This window comes from Schistocerca piceifrons, chromosome 7 (assembly GCF_021461385.2).
Source record: "Schistocerca piceifrons isolate TAMUIC-IGC-003096 chromosome 7, iqSchPice1.1, whole genome shotgun sequence".
In the NCBI taxonomy this organism is placed as follows: domain Eukaryota; kingdom Metazoa; phylum Arthropoda; class Insecta; order Orthoptera; family Acrididae; genus Schistocerca; species Schistocerca piceifrons.
In genome coordinates, this window is record NC_060144.1 from 176795868 (window position 1) to 176802821 (window position 6954).

At 43.5% G+C, this 6954-nt stretch overlaps 1 pseudogene; it reads right to left on the reverse strand.

Annotated features, from left to right (window-relative positions):
* Positions 1-279: 279 nt before the first annotated feature.
* On the reverse strand, positions 280-397 carry LOC124709178 (annotated as a pseudogene).
* Positions 398-6954: the final 6557 nt, after the last annotated feature.

A 6954-nucleotide genomic window follows, 5' to 3' on the forward strand; every position in this document is an offset into this window, starting at 1 on the left:
AAAACTATATACCGGGTGATCAAAAAATCAGTATAAATTTGAAAACTGAATAAATCACGGAATAATGTAGATAAAAAGCACTCCGTCGTCAGGCCACATGTGGCCTATCGGGACCATCCGACCGCCGTGTCATCCTCAGTTGAGGATGCGGATAGGAGGGGCGTGTGGTCAGCACACCGCTCTCCCGGTCGTTACGATGGTTTTCTTTGACCGGAGCCGCTACTATTCGGTCGAGTAGCTCCTCAATTGGCATCACCAGGCCGAGTGCACCCCGAAAAATGGCAACAGCACATGGCGGCCCGGATGGTCACCCATCCATGTGCCGGCCACGCCCGACAGCGCTTAACTTCGGTGATCTGACGAGAACCGGTGTATCCACTGCGGCAAGGCCATTGCCGAATAATGTAGATAGGGAGGTACAAATTGACATACGTGCTTGGAATGACATGGGTTTTGTTGGAACCAATTAAATACAAAAGTTTACAAAATGTCCGACAGGTGGTGCTTCATCTGATCAGAATAGCAATAATTAGCATAACAAAGTGAGACAAAGCAAAGATGATGTTCTTTACAGGAAATGCTCAATATGTCCACCATCATTCCTCAACAATAGCTGTAGTCGAGGAATAATGTTATGAACGGCACTGTAAAGTATGTCCGGAGTTATGGCGAGGCATTGGCGTCGGATGTTGTCTTTCAGCATCCCTAGAGATGTCGGTCGATCACGATACACTTGCGACTTCAGGTAACCTCAGAGCCAATAGTCGCACGGACTGATGTCTCCGGACCTGGGAGGCCAAGCATGACGAAAGTGGCGGCTGAGCACACGATCATCACCAAACGACGCGCGTCTAGCAATATGGAGTGCCGGCCGGAGTGGCCGAGCGGTTCTAGGCGCTACAGTCTGGAACCGCGCTACCGCTACGGTCGCAGGTTCGAATCCTGCCTCGGGCATGGATGTGTGTGACGTCCTTAGGTTAGTTAGGTTTAAGTAGTTCTAAGTTCTAGGGGACTGATGAGCTTAGAAGTTAAGTCCCATAGTGCTCAGAGCCATTTGAACCATTTGAACCAATATGGAGTGGAGCGCCATCCTGCATAAACATCGTACGTTCCAGCAGGTGTTTATTAGCCAGGCTGGGGGTGATGGGATTCTGTAACATATCGGCGTACCTCTCACCCGTCACGGTAGCAGTTACAAAACCAGAATCACTCATTTCCTCGAAGAAAAAAGGCCCAATAACGGCAGATGTGATAAATCCAACCCATACTGTGACTTTCTCGTCGTGCAATGGAGTTTCCAGGACAGTTCTAGAATTTTCGGTAGCCCATATTCTGCAGTTGTGGGCGTTGACGGACCCTCGGAGCGTGAAATGAGCTTTGTCGGTCCACAACACGTTACTCAACCAATCGTCATCTTCCGCCATCTTTTGAAACGCGCACACCGCAAATGGCCTCCGCTTCACTAAATCGCCAGGTAACAGTTCGTGATGCCGATGGATTTTGTACGGATAGCATCGGAGGGTACGCCAACCAAACAGTAGTCTATGGAATACCGGTGCGACGTACGACAGCACGAGCGCTGACTTCCCCGTGCATAGACGAACCCGCTACTGTCTCCGTTTCTTCCTGAACTGTCTCAGCAGCATTACGCCTTGTGCTCAGTCGGCCACTACGGGGTCTATCGTCTAAACAACCCGTGGCTTCGAACTTCGAAATCATTCTCGCCACAGCTGCATTTGTCAACGGACCTGTACCCGTTCGAATCCCCTTCCTATGGCGATAGGATCGTAACGCTAAACTAGCACATTCCCCATTCTGATCATACAGCTTCATTAAAAGCGCCTTTTCTGGTAACGTCAACATGCTGCGACTGCTGGCACATCTGATTCTCTCTCTCATTACAGATCCTTTTATAGACGATTGTCATGCGCAGTCACTGACGTTTTGCAGTCCAGTGCCATCTGTCGGACATTTTGTGAACTTTGTTTTTTTCTGGTTCTAATAAAACCTCATATCATTCCAAGCATGTGTGTCAATTATTGCCTCTCTATCTACATTATTCCGTGGTTTATTTTCAAAATTTATATTGTTTTTTAATCACCTGGTATATGAGCCAGAACATTATGACCACCTACCTAATAGCCGGTATGTTCAACTTTGGCACGGATAACAGTGGCGACGCGTCATGCCAGGGAAGCAGTAAGGCCTTGGTAGGTCGTTGGAGGGAGTTGGCACCACATCTGTACATACAAGTTACCTAATTCCTGTAAATTCCGGGGAGGGGGCCTATGAGGTCTGACGCCACGTTCCATCACATCCCAGATGCGTTCGACCGGGGTCGAGTAGGTGGGCCAGAACATCAATTGGAACTCGCCACTGTTTTTCTCCTACTGGCCTTGTGGCATGGCGCATTATGTTACCGAAAAATGCCACTGCCGTCGGGAAATATGATCGTCATGAAAGGGGTGTACGTGGCATGTAACCAGTGTATGCTACTCCTTGGCCATCGTCGTCCTTGTACGTGCTCTAATGAACCCATGGATACCCACGTAAGTTAAATTTTTCTATGTCCGTCCTTGAGACTGGAGGTCTGCGGGACTAAGGCCGTTCACTATTGTAGGAAAATGGAACACCTACAGCCTTCCTTATTATATCATTTATTGCGTACCTACCAGTTTTGGCGCTTCAGTGCACCATCTTCAGACCTAAGTTGATGCTGAATGGGTTACCAACATCCGTATAGACGATACATCAGTGGCCAACATAACTAGTTTACTCATACTATATGTAACTGTGATGTCATTTCTCGGCGTAAATGTTCCTCCGAGCATAATGAAGCTGCCGCCAGTTTGTCTCCGTCCCGCAGAACAGGTGTCAAGGAGCTGTTCCCCTAAGTGATGACGGATTATTGCCGTCCCATCGGCATGATTCATCAGACCATGCAACGCTCTGCGATTGCATCAACGTCCAGTGTCGTGGTGTTAACATTGGCTCATGCATGGGTCGTCGGCTGCAGAGGCCCATCGTTAGGGGTGTTCGGTGCACTGTGTGTTCAGACGCACTTGTACTCCTCGCAGCATTAAAGTCTGATGTTAGCTCCGCCACAGTTCGCCATCTGCCCTGTATTACCAGTCTGCCCAGCCTACGACGTCCGACGTATGTAATGAGGAGCGGTCGCCCAGTCCAACGATGTCTGGAGATGGTTTCATCAAGATTTTGCCACGTGTTGAAGAAACACATCACAGCACTTCTCGAACACCCGACAAGTCGTGCTGTTTTCGAAATGTTCGTGACGAGTCTCTGGGCCATCACATTGGGCCCTCCGTCGACTCAGATAGATCGCACGCCTTCCCCATTCTACACACGGACAGCACGCTCACTGATCCTACATACACCGTGCGCGTGTCTGATTATCAGTCATTCCTCGGCAGGTGAGGCTGCTGTCGCCTGGACTGGTTTATATATCCAGAATGAGGTTTTCGCTCTACAGCGGAGTGTGCGCTGATATCAAACTTCCTGGCAGATTAAAACTGTGTGCCGTACCGAGACTCGAGCTCGGAACCTTTGCCTTTCGCGGGCAAGTGCTCCACCATTTGAGCTACCTAACGCGATCACGCCCCGTCCTCACAGATTTACTTTCGCCAGTACCACGTCTCCTACTTTCCAAAATATTGTGGTAGTTTATATTCTAATAGTTTAGAAACGAAACAAAAAAAAAGTTTTTGCATGCTGCACATTATTTATTTTACTTGTGCACCCAGACGAGTTTCGCCTTACTTACATAGCATCTTCACTGTTTGTCATGAAACACTATACGATCTTTTCGTTTGCACATATAGATTACAGATTTAAAATGGTTCGTGGACATTTTCGTAATAAAATGGAAAGGTACTTAGGCCCCTCTAATTGAGATTAGCCAAAAAACAACTAGTCTTACGGTGGACTGTCGTAAACGTGATTCATTATTTGTAAGCCAAACAGCTTTTTATCATGTGAGAAACTGGCTGAAAGCTTGCAGTTATTCTACTGATCGCTCTGTTTTCGAAACAGGGGATTGTTCAAATGGTTCAAATGTCTCTAAGCACTATGGGACTTAACATCTGAGGTCATCAGTCCCCTAGACTTAGAACTACTTAAACCTAGCTAACCTAAGGACAACACACACATCCATGCCCGAGCCAGGATTCGAACGTGCGACCGCAGCAGCAGCGCGTTTCCGGACTGAAGCGCCTAGAACCGCTCGGCCACAGGGGCCTGCTACGGGACTGTAATTGCATTTTCTACGTGTAGAGTGGATGATGCTGACTTTCTCAGTTTTGCGTTCGATGTTATTTGTGTGAGTGTATGTGTGTTGATGTAAGTTTGATGTCTGTCTGTAATGTTTCTATTTTTCTATTTTTATTTAATTGTTTGTTTTAGTGTTTTCTAAGTTTTTTATTTATTAATTTTTTATTTTATTTTATTTTTATTTACTTTTTATTTTTTGTTCATACGATTAGGAGAGGAATATTATTTGTTATCGTTTGTTGAGATATGTGTTTATTAAATGATCAGTCAGACTAAGAAATGAGTTGTTAGTTGTATTCACTTGGTTATTTTATTTTATTAATTTTTATTTTGTTTAGATACTTCGGAGATGAATGGGGATTGTGATCATCTGTTGGTATTTCTGTCTATTATATGATCGATCAGCGTAATCACTGATTAGTTATATTCACTTGGCCATTTAGCAGCAGCTTCTTTTCAGTCTTTGTTTCGTATGTGTGATAATTTTCTTGTAAGGTTGGAAGATGTCTTTCATTATTTATTCTACCTCTTTTCACGTCTTTCTAACTTATTTTAGACTTATGATTATTTTTACTTAAATGTTCTCCAAAACATTTGTGATTTGTCCAGTATTTTCGTGCTCTGATACGTTCTTTGTACTGCTTGAAAATTTGCTGCTGGATTGTCCTACATGCCTTCCAGAACATTCGACGCATGGAACAAGGAAGGCATGGAAAATTGGGAGAAACGACTCAACTTTCGCAAAAAGAAAAAAAAATTAAGACAAAATAGTCAAAAGCTTACTACGTGAGAGAATGACATGAAAATAGTTAGACAAAAAATGAAAGACACTACCTAACCTTGCAAGAAAATTATCACACTTACCAAGGCTGACGAGAAGCTACTGCTAAATGACCAAGTTAAGGTAACTAGTCACTCATTATTTACACTGACTGATCATATAATATACAGAGATCCCAATATATGACTGCAAGTCCCAGTCCTCTCTTAAATATAAAAATAAAGAAGTAAAAATAAAATAAAGTAAATAATACATGAATGAAACAAAAATAAAAAAAAAATGAAAACTAAAAGTAGAAAGAATACACACACACACACACACTTACGCTCCAAACTTATACCAGCACATGTACAGTGAAACAAAGAAAAAAACAAAAAAAAAAAAGAAAAAGAACGATCGACAGCCTAACTTAGAAAGGTTGCAACACTTCCAAAACTAATGGTACTCGATAAACACACAAAAGGACAGTTACATTGCTATGTTTTGAAGACAGAGCAATCACAAGAAACTGCACTCTGTCACCCATTTACCACATGAGTGAAAGCTATTTGGCTTACAAATAATAAATCAGACACTGGTATGTACGAGTATATAACTCTCCATCTTATTATGAAAACTTCCATGAATTGCTTTAAATCTATGATCTATACTCGCAAAAGAGAAACTCGTGTAACGTTTCCTGTTTCCGGACACCCACTAAGTGTGCCTTGTAACTGAGGTCAAATACTTGTGGGTGCACAAGCAGAATATATAAAAAAAGAAAAACAATAACGTGCATCACGTAAAAGGCGTTTTTCTTTTAAACTACTCCAATTTAATAGCAATCTTTGTTGGGAAACTCAGTCCGCTAAGTGGTAAGGCTTCTTTCTTCGAGAACGTAGCCAACTTTCTTCACAATGTCTGGCAGCTGAGCCTTTTTTTGTTGTATGTATCCAGTGCAGGTGACTATGATGTGTGTATGCATGGTTTATTTTAGTTACTTCTGTTGTTGATAACGGTGACAGAGAAAAAATATGTTGAAGCCTGGTGCCAGCACACAAGCCTACTCCTTTCGAATAACACAAGGAGGCCGCCGAAATTAGCGTCCCCATTCAAAGGAAGGCTCACCTTCAACGGTCACATACCCTCACTCCATCAGACACTGTGAAGAAGTCTGGAGTTTATATTCAGGATTCTGTCTCGAAGTCTGGCGATCTGGAGCCCCACCACGTATGACCACCTTGTTAAGTAGTAAATTTCTTCCCCTATCTATGGAGGCTTAAAGAGGCGGATGCTCTGTGGAAACATACGGTGCAGTGTCAAGGCGGTCCAGAACGACCGTGGCTAGTTCTGCTCTGACGGGTGGTACAGAGGCTGCTAGTGGTTGTCGCGTCAGTCGCTTCAGGACATGACTACTTGAGAATTTATTTTATGAAACCTACATTTTATACTGTAACAGCGAAAAGCAAGCGGGCAGTTCGAAATTCGATACACTGTACATCACTGTCCCTTTTTTCCAAGTATCGGGTGAGCTGGCAGTGTAGTATAATGAGCTCACGAAGTCCAGAGACAGTGGGTAATACTGACGGCTCCGTGAGGCTATTAGGGGAGGATGCTTTCACTACAGGAAGGCTGCAATGGAGAACTGTTGCGAAATACAGGAAGACCTCTAGAAAATCAAAGATTGGTGTGGAGACTGGCATTTGATGATGAATACAAATAAATGAAACATAATGCACATAAACAGGCTGCTGTTTGATTACACTGTTGCAGATAAATCATTGAGGAAAATAACTAATATAGAAATAAAAAACGTCAGTCAGTCTTCAATTTATTCCGCTAATTCAATCACTAACTATTAGAGTTAATTTTCAGAGAATTGTTTAAGTATGATACTAACTACAATA